This window comes from Rattus norvegicus, chromosome 1 (assembly GCF_021556685.1).
Source record: "Rattus norvegicus strain SHRSP/BbbUtx chromosome 1, alternate assembly SHRSP_T2T, whole genome shotgun sequence".
In the NCBI taxonomy this organism is placed as follows: Eukaryota; Metazoa; Chordata; class Mammalia; order Rodentia; family Muridae; genus Rattus; species Rattus norvegicus.
In genome coordinates this window covers 101,280,948-101,301,965 of record NC_141534.1, presented here as the reverse complement: position 1 = coordinate 101,301,965, position 21,018 = coordinate 101,280,948, and the positions used below count along the sequence as shown (strand labels likewise).

Here is a 21,018-nt window from a genome sequence, read left to right as displayed (position 1 = left end):
GGGTAAGTAACCACTCTGAGGTCACTAAGCAAGTTTGGGGTCAGAGCCATCCAATGCACTGATCTTCCCCACCCTCCAGCCCTTTTCTATGAATCCATTTATCTGGGAAGGTGTCCAGAGAAGGCACAGCAAGATAGCAGCACACCCTCTCCAGTGGGCCTGCATGTCCAAGCAGAAGGCTTTTGTATTCGGTTCTTGGTCAGGTGGGTAAAAAGTCAAGTCATCCCTATTTTACAGAGGAGCAGCTAATCCCCTCCTACCCCAGTGAGTAACACCTCCCTCTTACTGTTGTGGAGGGGCAAGGGCTCGGGTACTGGGTGGTTTTGACATCCATGATGTTTGCCGACCAGTAGGATAAAATGTCTACCCAGGCAAATGCCTGGCTTCCATGATCCATTCTCCTTGTGTCTCTACTTGAGGAGGAAAAGTTCAGAGTGGCTTCAAACAGCCCCCTGTGATCTGTGCAGTGTTTCTGTGGACTCCCTAGGCCCCTAGGGAGGTAGAAGAGATGGGTCACTGGAAAAGTTGGCAGTGGGAAGACAGACACCCAGTAGGCAGCCTGTTGTCTCTGATCTTGAACTAGGGCCACATCCAAGCTGCTGGTGAATCACAAAAGTAGATGTAGCTAGAACAGCACACGTCCCCTGGGGCCTTGGAGAGGCATCCTCCTTTCTTCCCTAGTTGAAAAGCTCCTTTCGCTTTTTGATTTTGAGGCAAGGTCTTGCTACATGATCTAAACTGGCCTTGATGTCCTAATCCTCCCAAATGAGCTGGAAGTGCAGTCTGGGCCACCTTTCCTTCTTGGTGTGCAAGGCAGTCTCGACTGCCAAGATACGCTATGGCTTCCAGTCTTCATGACAGCCCAGCTGGAGTTAAGTGGGCTCTGGGCTGCTGCTGAGCCCCATGAGGACTCCAGGGCTGCATTCTCCCCACAGTCGAACAGCTATCTCAACTGGCAGAGTTCTAGTCAAAATTCCACCCAAAGGTCTAACAATACGGAGGGTAAATTCAGAGTTTTCTGTTCTCCTGTGGAACAGTTAGCAGGGACTCTGGGTCCTCTGGTCACTAGGAAGTGAGGTGACCACAGCCAATCCATCGGAGCTTTATCCCCGAATCGTCTAGCTCCACACTTATGATGCTGTCCACCTAAGGCAGCCTTAGGTCCCTCAGGGGCTTCTGGAAAGCCCCACACATTTTTACCTGCACTTTGGATGTTCAGCTATAAATCTTAGCCCACCTCCTCAATTTTTTTTGTTTATTACTCTTTGAGAATAGCTCACAGATTGTCAAAAGCACCGGTTCCGGAGGTACACAGGAGACAGGAAACAGTATGGGGCCACTGTTGGGAACAGAAGAGCAAAAAGAAAGTGCAGATGTTAGAATGGTGGGGTGGGTGTTCTAATGGTTATAGTGAAGGCACAGAGAAGGGAGGCCAGGCTTTCATGTCCTCTGCAGGCACCGTACTCTCCAGGGCCTGCCACGCTTTTGCTCCTAGGAAGCTCTCTAAATTCTTTGGGAGTTTTAATGGAGATTTATTACCTAGGTGTGACTGAAGAAATCATTAACCAGCTCTCCCCTCATCCATCTGTCGGGCCTGGGAGTTAAAGTTCAAAGTCCCGAGCCTTCTAATCCCACCTTGGTGTTTTGGGTGACAAGTGAATTTAAAGATACCTAGGGGCTACCAGCTGTCAATCAACACATTGTCACACACAGAGACATGTCTAACTTGGGACAATCCAGGGAATTTGGGAGTCTGTAGAAGATGGAGCAAATATTCCATGGTACCACAGGAAGCAATGGCGAGGGGCTGAGGCCTTGCAGACTGTAGACTCACAGTAGGATGGCTCCTCTTTGGGAAGGAACTGGGGAGGCATGGGCATGAACGTGATGAAGTGAAGCCAGTGTGTGCTGGAGTTGGCTTAGTGAACAAAGACTGTGGGCTCCAGTCCAGTCATGCTTCTCCTAATGTGTGGTTTTTGTTTGTTTGTTTATTTTTGTTTATTTGTTGTTGTTGTTGTTGTTGTTTTTGAGAGTTAGCCTCTCCCTGCCCTGGTTTCTTTCTCTATTAAAAAAAAAAGAAAAAGAAAAAAAGACTTACAACCAAGCCTTGTGTTTCACACCTGTAATCCTCACACTTGAGAGGCTGAGGCAGGAGGATGGTACAGGTCAGGCTGACCTGAGCTACACAGCAAGTTCAAGGCCAACCAGGGCTATATAATGAGACGTCATCTCAAAATAACCAAAACAAGACAAAGGTGGCCGGGTGGCCTCAGTCAAAGAAGAAATGGATGGATAGGAAAAGGATTCTGGTAAAATGCTACCTCTGGAATACTGAGGGTAGCCATGGTCATGAAGCCAGACGTGCACAGGAAGATGGTGGCCAGCATGAGGCCACTGCCTGGGACACAGAAGGAAAGGAAAGTGAAGATGTCAGAGTGGCAGGAAGGGAATGCTTGCAAGTCTTGGGTGCCTGGTCAGAATTTGGGGTGTCTTGGGCCTAGGTCCAGTCATTGTATTGTCCAGGGCAGAATGCACAGCCTGGAGCAAGTTCCACAGGGTAATGATTTGTGTCAAAGTTATTTATGAAAGAGTCTTCAGCAGAGCCCCCAGTACCCTCCTTGTGGCTGAGTGTGCAATAACATGCTCTCGAAAGATTCCCTTTGAATTTATGTGTCATTTCCTTTACAGTCTGTTTTCATTGGTGCAAAATGAGGCCTTTTATTGACATTTGGTGGAGCCATTTTTATTATCACTTTCAGTTAGTTTTAATTAAGATCTCCTTTGATAGCTTTCTCTCACATCTCCTTTTCAATGAAACTTTTAAAAAAAATCTTAAAAATGAATATAACATATACTCAGAAAAAAAGCTTCTGTGCATATGTATATCATATACTAGGAATATAAACTTATAAGTAGTTCCGTTCTTTAAAAATATAGTCATAAAGCGATCAAACGCTACATATTTCTGTAAGTTGCCTTTTTTCACTTAAAATGAAGGAAGCAATTGTAGGAATGTTGACTTTGGCCTTTAGTTACATGGCTTCCACATGTCTAGTGTTTTAGTGTCTGTAGAACCTTGATTGACTAGTCCTGCCTGAACGTTAGGCTGCTTCGATGCCTGCAGACAGTGCTCACGAAGCATCCTTTGTGTGCCCGTGCAGATCAACTTGCATAATACATTCATACACGAGAAATTGCAAGAGCAATTGATTTTGTCGTTGTGAATTGTTTTGTGGTATAGGGGTAAACTACATATTGAGCTGTATAGACCAGGCTGTCCTTGAACTGGCATTTCATGTCAGGGTGCTGGGATGGTAGGCACGTGCAATGATGCCTGCTTTGAAAGCTATTTTCAGTGCAATCATTTGGAAGAGTATTTGCAAACATTTAAATGGTACAATTCGGTCCCTCCATGGTCCATGCTTGATTGATGACTACACCAGTCTTGTCCAGGCCCACGACAGGCAAGCACAGCTGCTGTGAGACAGAGGTTGCAATGACTGTGCCCCAGCCAGATGATGTTGTAGCTCTTCATAGACCTTTCCCCTACCTCCAGGCTCTTACATTTTTTTCTACCTTCTCTTCCCCAATGTCCCCTGAAACTCAGAGGGGGTAGTAGAGGTGTCTTGGTCATGGCTGAGCAATCGACTGTCATTTATTCTCAGCAGGTAGGGATGTGAATTCTTTGTGTGTATCTTCTGATGTGAAGGACCAAGGAAAGCAATGTGTCCAACCGCCTGATCTTGTTTGAACTGGCACAAGTGCCTACTGAACACAAACCAGCACTGGAATTCCAGATGACTTGGCCCAGACTAGCCCTGCCTGAAGCATTTTTGAGGAACCATCTGTTTGGCCAACTGAGTTCTGTCTGTGACCTAGAATGAATCTTTCTTAGTGGCAATCTGAGTGCTCTCAAACACATTGACAGAGTGCTCATGGGTTGGGAGATCTGTCTGACTCAGGGGGCTAGGCCCCAGCAGCTAGGACATCTGCAGTCTTGGACAACACAGTTGCCTCTGTAGGTTTCTGAGGGTCCCATCATAGGTTACATGCATAAGCTTCTGTAGTGATGGTCACTTGGGAAAAGTATCAACTCTCACCTCAAAGCCAGGAGCCACCAGGCATAGACACGTAGGGGACTGAAGAGACAGGGCCTGTGCCTATCCTGTCTCCTCTGGGTTTGCCTGCTACAGCATTGCAAACTGCTGGCTTGGTTTGATAGACCAGATAACCAGAAAAAAAATCTCCTTTAGACCATAATAGTACAATCACCCCCCTTTTTGCTATTCAGATGCTCTTTACATGTCTACCATACTACCCTGCCGCATCTCAGCTTGCAGAAAGAAATAAGGAAACATCCAAATATTAAAGCAAGAGTTGTCGGCCACTCCCAGTGGGCTACATTTGCAATCAGAGTGGTCTAGAAGTCACCCGTGAAATGCAAGCACAGTCAAGTGTATGCTTCTCCAAGACTCAACAAAACATTTCTAGTGGATATGCAGACTGGGCACTTCCTGTGCAGTTCCAAACCACTCTTCCTGGGCTTAGATATAAATACCTCCAACTGTACTCTGCATTTTTCTTTTATTCTCCCCTCCTCTTCCCATTTCCCTTCTCCCTTTCTTCCCTCTCCTCTTCTCCCCTCCTCTTCCCTTCCCAGTTTTAAAAAGAATAGCCCACACTGGGCTCAAATTCAGTCTTTTTGCATCAGGCTGCTGACTAGTGGGAATACAGGCATGTGTCATCCCTCCTGGTTTCTGCTATATTTTTATACTGCATACTGTTCCTGATTCTCTCTTCAAGAGCTTTGCGACCATGTCTTAACATCTTTGAATCTCAATTTTTGTAGCTGGCAAATAGAATAATAATTCTTGTCAGCCCTCTCTAACAGATCTACAGTGAGGAGTTAATGTAGGGCAGTATAAAGAAAAGTATTTTCTTAAACGGCTTGGAAATGATTCAGAGGATCATGGTTACATATTTGTGAATTTAGGTTGGGGTCACTGAAAATGAATATAGAAAAGTATTCATTCACCTTTCACCCATAGCACATCCACATATGTATGTATGTATGTATGTATGTATGTATGTATGTATGTATGTATGAATAGATATGCATATGGATGGGTGAGTAGATAGATAGATGGATGAAAGATAGATAGGTGGATGCATGTTTATATGGGTTGATAAAAGATGTATGTTTGTATGGAATGATTGATGAATGGATGGATGGGTAGATGAATAGATAGATATATGTATGAGTACATGTATGTATGAGTAGGTAGATGTATTTTATGTATGTATCATATTGGTGCATGTATGTATATGGATATGTGAGTAGATAAATAGATATGTCCACAGCACATCCATCGATCTGCCCAGCAATCCATACCTTCATCTATCTGCTCATCATCCATGTATATGTTCAAACATATGTATATCTATCCATCTATTTATATACATATACACATATACATATATCTACCCATCTATCCACCATTTCATCCATTCATGCAATACATACATTTACCATATGGACATACAATACATTTATCTATCTACTCATCTACCCATCAATAGAATACATCCATACACACTTATAATATCTACCCATTCATCTATCTATACATATACACAGTCATCTAATCATATATAATATACATCCAACCATTCATACAAATATCTATTCATCAATCCATCCATCATTCCATACAAACATACATGTATCCATCCATCAATACAAACATACATCTACTCATCTATCCAACCACACATATATTTATCCCTATCTATCTATCTATCTATCTATCTATCTATCTATCTATCAATATGTGCATATGTCTACCCACTCACCATCCCATATAAACACACATTTATTCATATATACATACAACACACACATCTATCTGCTTACCCATCCATCTCTATATGCATATAATGCATACATCTATTTATTCAGCATCCATGCACATATCTATCCATCCCCCCACAACCCATATATCCATTCACTCATACACCCATTCATCCATCATTCCACACATATATACAATACACACATATGCACATTTACATATGTACATATATAGGTCCATAGATACATACATCTACTTATTGATCTGTGGATTCATCCATCCATGTCACAGGCATTTATTGAGAACTTTCTAGGATCTTGAAACTTTGATCTCAAGGGGAAGCAGAAACACACTTCCAGTTCAAAAGCTTTCTTCTTGTGGGGAGACAAACAAAAAGAGTGGACAATACAATTCATCATACACCTTTTTTAAAAATTAGCAGTAACATTCAAAACAATAAGATTCTACCTCCCAAAATAAAGCAACCCCCCAAACCCATGCAGTGTTCCCAATGTATTTAAATCTGAAAACTCAACCTTAGTTACGTGTGTCATTTTGATTGGCTCTAGGATGGGGTAGGAAACGACAGTCAGCATTGTGTCCATCCGTCAGGCAGTCCCAAGAGGCTGATGGCTGGTCTTCTATGCCCATGATAGACCTGAAACATAAGATTAGGTTGATAGCTAGTCTTCCATGACATGAAGGAGCTGAAGCATTAGGGACCATGGTGACCCTAGTCCTCAGGGGTCCTCTGGACTGACTGTTCTCTAGGTAGCCTCTTTTTGCAAGCATAAAGGGAGTCACATGCACAGTTGCTCAACATCACCATATATCAAGATAGCCCACTCGGCAGATGTGGGTCGAGGGATCCCAGTCTAGTTTTTGTCAAAAATACAAGCAAAACTGAAGTTTGCTTGTATTTTTGCTTTGCTTTTTCAATGGTACATCAATGAACCACAGAGCTCCTCAAACGAAAGTTGTTCTGAGCCCTTTTCTGGAACATTTCTGTACTTTTATATATAAAAAGCATTAACTGCTTTTCTGGTTTCTTAGGACAAAGAATAGAATAAAATAAAAGTGATTCCTCTCTAAATTTGGGCAATCTACACAGGGGAGACTCAGCTTCAAGGTTAGTGACATGGTTCATAGTATTTCTGAATAAATTTTCTTGGAGTCATTGATCCACTGAGTGTCAAATAAAATGTGATACCCACAAAATTCGTGTATGACCCTGACATTTTTCCAGTACTTAAAGTAATTGCCCTTCTGTTTAATAACAGTGTTTATAAAATTACTTTCTGATTGGCTAGGTCCATGGCACACTCGTGTCAATAATCTGCAGCAAATATATGCCTGTGGCCTTTGGCCTTGGTTTTCAAAATCATTTTCATCTCTTAAGCGTGAATCGGTGGCTCGCCCTGGGAGCTAAGAGTCAAGGCTCCTAGGCTCAGATCTTCCCCTGTTGCTTGGCCCTGGACATTCTAGAACAATCATTTCAGCTTCCCGAGTTTACAGGCAAAATCAAGGAAGGGTCTTGTGTCCTAGGCGATTTCCCTGTCTTCCTAATGGGATTCCAGGTCGTAAACTGAGTGGCTCTGCTGACAGAGTCGGGATCCTGTGCAAGCTTCATTCTATCTTTGCAGTGAGTTTTAGTCTCCTTATTTTATGGACTTGGAAAAGATAGTATGGGGGCATACACATATACATACATCTACCCATCTATCCACCATTTCATCCATTCATGCAATACATACATTTACCATATGGACATATAATACATTTATCTATCCACTCATCTATTCATCAATAAAATACATCCATATATACTTATATCTACCCATTCATCTATCCATACATATACACAGTCATTTAATCATATTTAATATACATCTAACCATTAATACAAATATCTATTCATCAATCCATCCATCAATCTCAATAAATGTCTGTGACATGGATGGATGAATCCACAGATCAGTAAGTAGGTGTATGTATCTATGAACCTGTATATGTGTATAGGTATATGTAAACCCTCAAGTGGAGAGGTTAAAAGGATGATGTATGCTCTAGGCTCTTGCTTAGAAGTATTTTCATCTGAGCTCTGAGGCTGTGTGCCCAATGCTTCCCAACCCAGTAAGTTTTTCTAAATTTTTCATCTTGTTATGTTTCCAAACAGGTACTTACTAGACAGGCTAGAACTCACTACATAGACCAGGCTGGCCTGGAACTCACTATGTTGACCAGGGTGGCCTGGAACTTATAGAGCTTTTCCTGCCTCTATCTCCCAAGTTCTGGGATTAAAGGTGTGCACCACCATGCCTGGCTTTGCCTAGTTTTTTCCCATGGACTTCTAGAAGAACTCTTTCTAATATATTTTAATTTTTTGTTATATTTTATTATTTTTTTTATCGTGTCAAGCCAGGAGAGGAAGAGAGGGAGAGAGAGAGAGAGAGAGAGAAGAAGGAGAGAGGAAGAGCAGAAGAGAGAGTGAGGAAAGAGAGAGGAAGGAAGAGGAGAAGAGCGGAAGAGAGGAAGAGAGAGGAAGAGTGAGGAGTGAGGAAGAAGAGATATTTTATTATTTTTATTTTGCATGTGCCTGTGTGTTGGTGTGTGTAGAACAGCACACATATGAAGGTCAGAGAAGACCTTTCAGGAGTCAGTTCTGTTCTTTCTTTCCACCACACTGGTTCTGGAAATCGAACTCAGGTCATGTGGGGCTTAGGGGCAAGCACCTTTACTGGCTGAACCATCTTCAAGAATCCTTAATTTACTTTCTAAACTTTTTATTTCAAAGGAATAGCAGAATCGCAAAAAGAATAATTAGAAATAAACCAATAAAAGTATAGAGCTCTGCTACCTTTCTTTTCTTCTTTTATTGTACATTTTCTTTATTTACATTTCAAATGCTATCCCCTTTCTTGGTTCCCCTCTGGAAACTCTCTATCCCATCCCTTCCCCCTGCCTCTATGAGGGTACTCTCCCACCCACCCACCCAATATCAACAAAACTGGAAAATCTGGGTGAAATGGATAATTTTCTAGACAGATACCAGGTACCAAAGTTAAACCAGGATCAGGTAAACCATCTAAACAGTCCCATATCTCCTAAAGAAATAGAAGCCATCATTAAAAGTCTCCTAACCACACACACACACACACACACACACACACACACACACACACACACACACACACACACAAAGAAGCCCAGGACTAGATGGAGATGGGTTTAGTGCAGAATTCTATCACACCTTCAAAGAAGACCTAATTCCAATACTCTTCAAACTATTCCACAAAATAGAAACAGAAGGAACACTACCCAATTAGTTCTTTGAAGCCACAATTATGCTTATACCAAAACCACACAGAGACCCTACAAAGAAAGAGAACTTCAGACCAATTTCCCTTATTAATATCAATGCAAAAATACTCAATAAAATTCTTGCAAACTGAATCCAAGAACACATCAAAACGATCATCAATCATGATCAAGTAGACTTCATTGCAGGGATGCAGGGATGGTTCAAAATACGAAAATCTACCTTTCATCCAGGGTCCATCAAATACAAACAGCTTCACAGTCCCCCGCCCTGAAAGATCAAAACTAAGAAATGAACTTCAGAATAATGTCATTCATCAGTCTTCAGCCCTTGCTCAGAGTCCCCCAACTGAAGCTCTTTCTCTGAGCCAGGATCTAATTCAGCAGACCATGTGGTAGTTTTGTATTCAGCTTTTCCATCTCCAAGGTCTCCTCCGACCAAAGGCAGGCCTTCAGTCTTCATGTTTGGTGGCCCTGACACCCAAGAAGTGTTAAGATGGGTTGCTTTGTAGAAAGCCTCTCAGCTTCAGTTCACCTTCTGTGCTCTTGTGGTTAGATAGAAGCAATGGGTTTTGTGGAAGAATGCCACCTCAGAGCACTGAGCCCTCAGGGATTCATCCAGGATGAAGGTTCATCCTGATGAGGGTCACATTTGATCATTGAGCTGAGACAGTCTATCCCACAAATCCCAGGCAAAACGTTACTGCTTCTTTTTTTCCCCCTTTATGGTGGGAAAATGCTTTGTGTACAGAGCTTTGAGATGATGGTGACATCCTGAACCTGTTGATGCTCTCTTGTGCATGCCATCCCCTTCTCTCCCCACTCCAGGTTTGAACTGATGGAGCTTGCCCATAACAGTCATTAGACAACTCTACAGAAATACTCATTTCTCTGACTCTTAAGGTAGAATCTGTCTATAAAAGGTCTTCTGTCAGATACACACTTTTGTTATCATTGAGCTTCTTGATATTAGCTCTGTCCTATGAGATATATTTGCTTTGCTATCAGTAGGTGCTGCTCAGTCTGCCACAGATTTGGCCATTGAAACACATCTGAATCAGCTCCACGCCTTTTCAGTATACATCTGTCATGTTTCAGCATCCCGGAAGGGCTGTTCTCGGCTAAACCTATAGAAAAAAAATACACATTTAAAGGAGAATCTTGACTTCCTCTCATCCTAACTGCATTGGATTGATACATATACTTCCAGGTGTTTTCTATACAAAACGTGCATATGTTCATTTTAAAAACAAATGGACAGGGGTTGGGGATTTAGCTCAGCGGTAGTGCGTTTGTCTAGCAAGCGCAAGGTCCTGGGTTCGGTCCTCGGCTCCGAAAAAAAAATGCAAAAACAAATGGACACACATCACATATGTTGTTATATATATATACCTCAGTCTTGTGTTGGTCAGTTTTTCACTATTGTGATAAAATGCCTGGAAAAAAATAATGTTGTGACAAAAAGGTTTATCTGTGCTCCAGGTTTCTATCTATGGTCACTTGACCCCACTGTTTTGGGGGTGTGATTTGTGGTAGAAGTATTTGCCTCGCGGTGGCAGATAGCGTGGGAGCAGGGAGGGCAACAGCTCAGCATCTCCTCCAAAGGCATGGTCCATGACCTAACTTCCTCCCACTAAGCTTCACCTCTTAAAGATTCCACCACCTGCAAGCTGGCAACCAAACACATCAGCCTTTAAAAGACAACAGATCCATCTTTAAACCATAACAGTTTGTTCTATGCTGAAATCAGACACATCCTTGTAAATATTTTGTATTGCAGAGAGCCCCTAGTTCTTTGTGTTGATCTACAATAATTTGTTTAACGAGTGCCTTGTGCACAAGCAGATTGAACACACACACACACACACACACACACACACACACACACACACATTTTAAACCTGGCCATCTGCCTGAGGGGAGAGGGGAGGATGGATGGACAGATGGACAGAGAGACAGATACAGAGAGGCTGACAAAACAATTTCCAAGATGCAGAGCTGCTCAGAGTCAGACACTTGCCCAGCTCATGGGTCCGCCGTTGTTTTAGTTGCATGTCTTTAATTATGAGTGACATTGAGCGTCTCCCCATATGTTTCTCATCTCTAGCTCTTTCCCTGGGATGACGTGGCTTTTCACATCATTTGCCCATTCTTTCCCCCCCCCCCTCTGTTACATGATTGATATCTTTCTCACTGATTTGCAAGGGCTTATTATATATTAAGGAAATTAGCCCCTTTCTGTCACTTCTATTCTAAATATTTTTCCCAGAGTGTCATATGCCTTTTGATTTTGTTTAGATTTTTGTCGTAGTGAAGTTCGAATTCTGCTCTTGGATTTGTCTGTCATATTGCAGCTTCAGTAACAAGCTCACTCCCAGGTTTTGTATCAACCTACATGTCTTCTTTGGCCATCACCCTCCTCCCCTTTTCTATGTCCACCTTTAACCATCTTGATTTTGTTGGGATTTAAGGGAGTGAGCTAACGTTCCAGTCTTATCCTTTTGATCCTTCTTCCAATGCTAGCCGTTATCCAAACACCCTCTACTAACCCACCCTTTATTCTTTCCCTCATTAAGAAGGCATGTTTATTGTCCACCAATTCTCATATGCACTCATACCTCTCACGTTTCTTCACTCCTCATTTCACCAAGTCGACCTGTCTGCTCTTTCTGCACCTGCTGCAGCCAAATTAGTGATCCCATAACTCAGCGTTCTCTCCTTTCTCCAGAATTTAGCCAACTACTTTCCTGCGTGATCTTTGGTCTCAGGTGAAAACGAACTTCTTCAGAAAAAAATATTTAGCAAAGTTTTTTATTCAAGGGTTGGAAAGGAAAAACTATGATAAAATTTACAGACCTTCAAAAAGACAGTTTACAGCACCGGCTCAGAGGCAAAGCGCCGTTCTGGGGTTTGAACGATTGTTGCTCATTCACTTATGATCTGTGGTGGCTGATTCTTGCCAACCTGACACAAACTAGAGTCACTGGGAAGAGGGAGACTCTGCTGAGGAATTGCTCCCATCAGATTGTGTGCAAGTCTGCCCAGTGTTTTCTCCTTTAAGGACTGATGTGCGAGGGAGAGTCTGACCCACAGTGGGCAGAACCATCCTTAGGCCAGAGATCCAAGGTTGTTTAAGAAAGCAGGATGAGCAAGTCATGAGGAGGAAGCCAGTAAGGAGCACCCCTCTGTGGTCCTCAGTGCCTCCTTGGTTTCCCTCAGTGATGGACTGTACCTTAGAAGATGAAAAAAAAATCCTTTACCTCCCCCAGTTGCTTTGGTCATGGTATTCGTCAAAGCACCAGAAAGCAAGGTAGCCTGAAATTCATTCTGTTTGTTTCTAGCCCCCGCCTCAACTCTATATTGTAAGTCAAATATTTCCTCTGTTGCTTCATCCTACTTGGCTGTTTGCATAACCCTGCAACCCTTGAACACAGTTCCTCATGTCACGATAACCTCCAGCCATAAAATTACTTTCCTTGCTACTACATAACTGTAATTCATAACATGGCTACAGTTGTGAATCACAACGCAAATGTCTGATATACAGGATATCTGATGTGCAGCCCTAGGAAAGAGTCGCTCAACCCTCAAAGGTGTCAGGACCCTCAGGTTGAAAACCACAGCTTTAACCGGTGGGTTTTTATACCCTCGCTTGATAATCACTCTTTGAATTTTCCTATGATTTCTTTATTTTTCCCTCCATTGGTCTCTCCTAAGTAGTCTGGGATGAAATCATATCACATAACAACAACAACAACGACGACGACGACGACGACAACAACAACAGCGTTCCTTTATACATGTTTTCTTTCTCTTTCTCTACTACAGTGACTAATAAATTCCAGAAGACGCTCGGTAAGAGGGTGGTGGCGGGTCCCCGCTCTGATTCCAAGGCGCATGATTTCAGCCTTCCCGCCTCAGCATCTGGCCATATGTGTGTGACAGAAATACCCTGCGAGGACTGTTGGGCTGATTGTTTATTTGTTTTAATCAGAGATTCATGTTTAAATTTATAAATGCCTCTTATGGAATTTGTGGAGATGATCAAATATTTTTCCCTGACATAATATTAAAATAGTGAATCATATTAATAGATGTTCTTATGTTAAAGAATCTCTTTATTTAAGGAATTCGCTCCACTAATAGATTTTTCTTCCATTAAAATATCTTTTTATTTAAAGAATTAACCCTACTTGATTAAGGTATTTTATTCAGTAGTGAAGATTGAACCTAGGGCCTCCTTCTTGTTAGGCAAATGAGTCAACTGCTCAGCACTTCACAGGGAAATTCTACGCAGAGGCTCTACCACAGAGCCACGCCCCCAGCCCCTCACTGGGGGATTCTAGGCAGGGGCTTTATCACTGAGCCACACCTCCGGTCACTTATATAGGGATTCTAGGCAGGGGCTCCACCTCTGAGCTAATTCCATATCCTTTTTTCTTTAAATTTGGAGACAGAACCAACAGATACATTGCCCAAGCTGGCCTTGAACTCAAGCTGTAGCCCAAGCAGTCCTGAAATGTATGCCCTCTCACCTTACCCTCTCACTACCTGGACCTGGACTAGTCCCAGGGCAGCCTCTCTCTTCTGAGTATACTGTTACCTGTCAACTTGTTCCAGCATTACCTAGGATTTGTTTCACTCCTGTTCCACTATTAGAGGCATGGTTTTGAAAACATCTCTCGCAGGGTTTGCTATCAGTGCTGTTCCTTCAAAAGATAGTCAAGAGGATTTTTTTTTTCCTCTTCAAACTCTTGAGCAGTCAGACTGAGCTTGGATCGCGTGTCTTTGGAAGGATTCATAGAATTGAGGCATAGAAACATGGAGGCCTGGTGGATTCTTTATGTAGCTCATCGGTAACTCTCACTCTTTCCTTCATGGTAATTGGCTCATTTAAATTCTCTCTCTCTCTCTCTCTCTCTCTCTCTCTCTCTCTCTCTCTCTCTCTCTCTCTCTCCTCCCCCCTCGTTGATTTCTCTTTGGCAAAAAAAGGTATCCATTTAGTTCATTAAAAATTATTTGTACACAGTTAAACAACGCATTCTCCTCTTAAACTTTTTGTTTTGTGTTTACGGGTGTTTTGCCTGAACTCATGCCTGGGCACAAGGGGTCAGAAGAGGTGTCAGTTCCCCTGAAACTGGAGTTACAAGCAGCGGTGAGCCACCACGAAGGCACTGGGAATCAAGCCTGAACCTGGGTCCTCTGCAAGAACAGACCATTGAGCCATCCCTCCAACCCTGCAATGCATTCTTTATACAGTATTTCCTTTATTCATAGTTTTACCCATCTTATTCTCTCAGGTTTTGTGGATATACATTGTCTTCTGTCTTTATTCAGACAGCCCACAATTTCTCAGCCTCAGGGATGGCTAGCTCTTTGCTGGGGGAGGGAGAGCTTGTCCTGTGATGTCAACATTTGTGTAGTACTTGGTTTACATGTTTTCTTCACTTGTTATTAAGTAATCTAGATTTTAAACAACATTTCTTAACTTTGGATGTATGGATGTCTTACTTGCATGTACGACTCTGTACTGTATGGATGTTATCCCCACAGAGGCCAGAGGAGGGCATTGGTTGCCCTAGAACTGGAGTTACAAGAGGGTTGTGAGTTCCCATGTGGGTGTGGGACTTGAATCTGGGTCCTCTGGAAGAGCAGCCAGCGCTCTTAACCACTGAGCCTCTAACCTGTGTTTTAAAGTTTCTTTCCCCCTGGTTATATCTATGTCCCTTTGATACACAATTTGTTTTTAAATTAGGGATTCTGCCATTTCTCTTTAATTTCTACTTAATCTTGAATGCTCTTTAATCTTTAAAATGTTCTAAACGTTCAGTATTTTGTTTCCTATTCTAGAAACTGGAAGGGCCTGGAGAGATGGCTCAGTGGTTAAGAGCACTGACTGTTCTTCCAAAGGTCCTGAGTTCAATTCCCAGCAACCACATGGTGTCTCACAACCATCTGTAATGGGATCTGATGCCCTCTTCTGGTGTGTCTGAAGACAGTGACAGTGTACTCACATACATAAAATAAATAAATCTTTAAAAAAAAAAGAAAAGAAATTGCAATTCTGATTCGCATGCACTCTGCACAGAGACCACACCATTTACCTCTCTGGAGTTGGGTTATGTGCTAGGTTTCTGTATGATTAAATTACAGTAGTTGTGTGTTTTGTCTTTGGGCATTTGGAAAGAATGCCAGTTTTCTGTTTCAGGAGAACAGAACTTCTGCAGCTTCTCGATGGTGCTGTATAGGTTCTAATACCCTCCCTCTGAGCTCTGTTTTCTTGAGTCACAGTCCTTTTGACTGTGGTGCTTTGCCCTGTGGTTTTACGTCTGGGTGCTGTACATCAGTCACTGAGTCTGATTGAACTGATTAGGGTGAAGTGAGTCTAATTTCATTTAAATTTACCTGGTACAAACACCAAATTTTTATGTTATTTGCCTAAAGAATTACACATATAGGATTATGGTTTATTTTAGGCTTATCACAAAATGACTTATATGTATCCATTACATTGACCATGTATCCAGTACTGTAACAGAACACCTGAGGCAGGTCAATTAGGAAGACAAAAAGGTTATTTAGCTTACAGGTTTGGAGGCTCCAGTTCATAATCAGTTGGGCCCATTACACTTGAGCCTGTGAAAAGATTGTATGGTGACACCATGGCCAGGAATAACAAAATAAAATAAAATAAAAAGAGTGTAAGTCTAATATTCTCCAAAAGGCACACCCCCAAAGAAATGGAGATCTTCCATTGGCTCACACTGGGGACCAAGCCTTCCAAAGACAGGTCTTTGGGGAACATTCAAGATCTAACCTAAATGGATATAAAATCATACTCAGTTCTAGTTGGATGACTTTCTATTAAAATCCACCTTAGCATTTGTTTTAGTTATTTTTCCTGTTGGTGTGATAAAATTTCCTGTCAAAGAAAGGGTGGCTTTGGTTCACTGTGTAAGGGTCAAGTACTTCACAATAGAGGAGTCCTGGTGGCAAGAGGGGGTACCCAGAGGCAGCCAGTCATTGCAACTGGTTTAGAACTAGAGCCTAGGGAGCCCTGCTGTGCACACAGAGGTTGAGGGTACATAGTCCTAGCTCACTTTACCCAACTAACTATTCCTCCCAGGCTTGCCCAGAGGCTAACCTGATTGAAATAACCCTTCACACGGGTGCACCCAGAGGCTCATCTCTTAAATGTTCCCAGGTCCTGACAAGTTGACAGTCAATGCTAACAATAGTGCATTGCCATTTTAAAAACTTGCTGTGTTCTCTGAGCTCTCTTCATCTGTGCGTGCTGGTGTTTGCACAGTAGCAGCTGAGAACCTATAGTGTTTCGTAGCCACCACTGTACTTTAATAACACCCTCAAGCCTTCCGATGTATTTGTACATTTTCATTAGCTCTCTAACCCCCCTGAGGGTATCCCGATGCTAGGTGGACTGTCTCGAGATAGAGATTGTCTTTCGTTATTTGAGGAACGTACTATTGCTCTGTGGGGTTTTGTTATATTTTTTAAAATACTGTTTTCTTCAGAGATTTTTTTTTTGGTCTAGCTCATCTCTCTGCCCTTTCAGTTGTTTGATTCAGTTTTGGATTTTTAAACTTTGTTTACTTTATCAAGCCCACCTTGTAGACTGACCTCTTCTTAGAGGATCTATTTGACTCATTCTGTGTCTAATAGAGCTTTGAACTCAGCCATTTGATTGCTGGTTTCCCTTCAGTATTGCTGCCTCAAAGATCTTGTATTGGGCTGATTTGTAAGCAGAGCGTCATTACAGGACTTGTTCCTGTCTCTGTTTGGTACTCTACATCCCTCTACCCTTATTTTGGTAGAACAGTTATGGTCTGTTGATTTTCTTTTTAAACGATTTTTCAACTTCATACTTGAGTACTGGTATTTACTGTACCTGCATCATTTCCACCAACTTCCTTCCCCACTTCAACTCTTCTGTGTCCCCTTCACATATATGCATATGTGTGTGTGCATCTCTGTGTGTATATATATATGTATGCATGTGTATATTTATATGTGCGCGCGTGTGTGTGTGTGTGTTCATGTGCTTGTCTATATGTATGTGTGTTTGTATTCACAACTGACCACTTGGGACTGGGTAAACTATCAGAAGCCTCATTTTTGGAGAGTATCTCTCTCTTAGCCATTAATCCCCTGTAGCTCTTCATGTAGGTGTGGGACCTTGTGAAACTTCCCTCCTCCATATTGGAAGCTCAGTGTTGTCACTGTGCGTGTCTTATCCAGGCAACCATATTATAACAATGGCACAGCTTCCCATGTTGTTGTACATGCCCTACCCCTATGCTGGCATGCCGGAAGGAGTGGTAAGTGGGGAGTGGACATCCTTTAGTGGAAGTCACAGCTTCCATCCACCCGTTTCCCCTCTGGCTATCGGCCATGCCTCTTTATGAAGTTCCTATGTCACCATTTCCTCTTTTATGATGCTTCCCATTTCCACCTACCTCTAGTAAAGAGTAATGTAGACTTGATCCCAATATCAGATTCTGCTCCTGGGAGCCCTGGGGCCCTGTTCTCTCTTGCTACCGAGTAGTATACCACAAACCCAACAGGAGCTAGCATCTGGTCTTTGCTGGGACCAAAGTGCATGGCCTTTCATCAGGAAAGACAGACAGACACGTCTCATGGAAAGACAGAGCTCTGTGGGGGGGGAGAGAGGGGGGGGATAGATACCAGGCAACTACAGCAAGAGCTGAGGTTCATGGTGTCAAAGGAACACCTCCCAATACAAACTCTCCGGAGACTTTCTGTGCTCTTTACTCTGTCTTTCTTCTCTCGTAGCATTTTCTACTTTTTAGCATATATGTGATAAATTTATTCTTTCTACTTTACTAGTCTTTAGTCCTTCTCCTTCAGAAGGGGAATTTCATGAAGAAAAAGAAAATGTTTGCCTTGTTTGTTTATATTTCTAGTAACTGCACCAGTTCTTGGAATACAGTAGTTGCTCAATAAATATTCATTGAATGAATGGGTACCTACGGATGCCAGGCATGTGACACAAAGTTATGGCATGGGATTGATATTTACATTGTGTTCATGTCATCATGTCCCTTTTCCATAGTTTTGTTTTCAGTTGTGTTAGTTATCTGCAGTCAACTATGGTTCAAGAATATCAAATAAGGGCTGGCAAGATGGCTCAGTGGTTAACAGCACTTGCTGCACTTACAGAGGGCCTGGGTTCAATTCCCAGCACCCATTTGGAAGCTCAAAATAATCTGTAATTCCATTTCTAGGATATTTGACATTTTTCCTCTACCCTGCATATACAGTGGGCATGTACATTGTACATAGACATACGTGCAGGCAAAATGCCCACACGCATAAAATAAACATAAACATGACTTAAAAAAAATTCCAGAAATAAACTATGCTTCCAGTTGTGCGCCATTCTGAGTAGCTCAGAGTCCACCCTGAGCTGTCCACTGTAGTGTGACTCAGGCCTTTGTCCAGTGTATCCATGCAGTGTGTACCATCCCCCCATCGGCTGCTTGAGGGTCATCCCGGGTACCAGTTTCAGAATGTCAGTGCAAGTGGTTGAGCTGTCCACATCCCTGGGCAAGCCCCTGCTTCATCTAGTCCTAACTCGGGAACCATTCCATGTACAACATCATCCAAGAGAGGAGAGAACGGCACAGCAGGATGGAGAGAGGGGCAGGCAGAGGAAAGGAAAGGGAGAGACTCCCAATAACCTTTCTGGCGGAATACTGTAAAATCTTCAGTTTCATTGGCAGTAGTTGGTCATCGTACTCAAAGTGACGCATCCCACGTGGGTATCTGAGATCCAGGAAGACTTCTGTAACGTCTTTGGTTTGGGACCATCTACCGAATTCTTGGAAGAGAGAAATATTTTTAAAAGGAGGTAAAAAGAATGAGGAAAGTGTCAGCAGCAAGAGAAATCAACTCTATCAGGGGCAGATCTGAACAGAGTCTGCCAAGGGTTGGTGCAGGGGACTAGTCGGCTGTAACGTCTGTCCACGTGGTCTAAGAACAGACATGTTGGCGGTTCCAGGGCACTCTGCGTTCTCCTGCCTAGGCTCACCCTCCGCACTCGGCCGCTCGGCAGACATGACTTTCCCCCCTGCGCTACTGTGCAGAGTCTAAATGTCACCCCATGTGCTCCAGTGGTGACTGCAGTGAGCCGCCGTGGTGAGCTGTCTAAAGGGGGTGTCAACTCATTGGACAGGATATAATTTCCCTCAATGTGCTCTTGTCTTATTTTAGTTCAACATCATTTCCCAGTTGCAAACCTTTTGAGTGGCACACAGAATGCAAAACAACATAAAAGGTCCTCCCTCAGGCAGATTTGTGTCCAGGTAGATCTTTAATTATTCTTTTGAATCCTTATATTAATGTGCTACCCCAGTTCTGGCATATACAGACACACACGCACACACATAAACACGCAAAGTCTGATGGAAAAGATTTGTGTCATCCGTACTAGGGTTTTATTTCATATTTTGTGATAGCCTTTATATTTTTAGAAGCTGGGAACAAAAGGAAGGGCCTTCCTAATCAAGAGTATTCTTTAGATGCAGAACACCAGACAATATTTGCAATAAATAGGAAATAGATGGTCTCCTAGTCTTCCGAGGTGACATTTAGAATCTGGTGTTCAGCTGTAGGAAGTAATTTTAGTCAGATCTGAGGAGAGCACGGAGCATACTTTGGGGGTGGGCGAGGGGTGGGTGGATAAGAAGAGGAGCTCCTAGATTAAAAAAAATAATGTTTAAGTCTGTTCTGTCATTTCGTTCCATTCCGAAATCAAGGACACTTGCCAGTGTTTGTCAGATTGACATGCGGTAGGCCTTGAATATGTGTGTGATCTGTATTTGCCAATTACACTTCAAGCTGGATGAAAGACTTTTATAAGGATAACAATAATAACGGTCTAATTTATTTTTTGAAAATTTTATATGCGAGTATTATACTTACATCATTTCCCCCATTCTCTCCTCTCCAGCCCCTCCCTCACCCCTCCCACCTTTTTTTCAGATTATTTTAATTACAATTATTATATACACACATGCATGTATTTCTATAACTTTATTAATACACAGCTGCTGGGTTCATTTAGTGTTCCTGGTATGTGTTTAGGAGTGACCACTTGGGGCTGGATAAGCAACCAGGTTCTCATCCCTGGATGAGACTGATTTTCCCTCTTAGACACCATTAGTCATTTGTAGTTCAAGAGGTAAAGCCCCATTAGAATTCCCACATCCATGTTGGAACGTCAATGGGTGACATCCTTCTCTGTGTAGGCAACATATTATTGAGATTTCCTGAGCTCAGCCTCCCTATCATACAGAAGAGCCTATCTCCTAGTAGACTTCCCATCCTGGACCTCTGGCTCCTATAGTCTTTCTTCCCCCTCTTCTGTGGTGTTTCATCCACAGCCCTAGGTATGGCTCTGCCACTGACCACATGGATGTCACGGCTGGTTCTCTCCTGGTTGTATCAGACCCTGGCATGTTCTGCGCAGCGTTGCCCCTCGTGGTGTTGGGTTTTGTTGTTACCGCTACGTAGTGTTGTAACCTAGGCTGGGCACCCCTCGGTCAGTTCTTCTCTCCATTTTGCCCAGTTGTGGCTTTCTCTTCTTCTTGTGGTCTTCATCTTCTGCAAAATGAAGCTTCTTTGATAAGGGGTGAGAGCCGCCATAGGACCCAGGTAATGCTATTTATATCAAGAATAAAGAAACTTGATAGCATTGAAATTTTAAAAATATTTTCCTAATTAATGTATAAAACTGCACATATTTGTGGACCATCATGTCGTGCTTCCACAACTGTACATGTGTGATATTCAGATCAGGCTGTCTACC

At 42.6% G+C, this 21,018-nt stretch overlaps 1 protein-coding gene and 1 long non-coding RNA gene across 9 annotated transcripts in view; one reads left to right on the top strand and one right to left on the bottom strand.

Moving 5' to 3' along the window:
* The window catches only part of Zfp536 (zinc finger protein 536), a 461,365-nt gene that overhangs the window by 354,968 nt on the left and 85,379 nt on the right, over positions 1-21,018 (top strand).
* LOC108349103 (uncharacterized) lies at positions 1,239-19,189 on the bottom strand. Of its 2 annotated transcripts, none has more exons than XR_015646343.1 (4): positions 18,890-19,189; positions 6,389-6,510; positions 6,103-6,223; positions 1,239-1,339 (listed from the first exon to the last, which is right to left on the bottom strand). It is a non-coding gene; the product is annotated as an uncharacterized LOC108349103 (long non-coding RNA). The 2 variants fall into 2 exon arrangements; XR_015646344.1 differs by having other exon boundaries at positions 6,103-6,226; positions 18,890-19,141.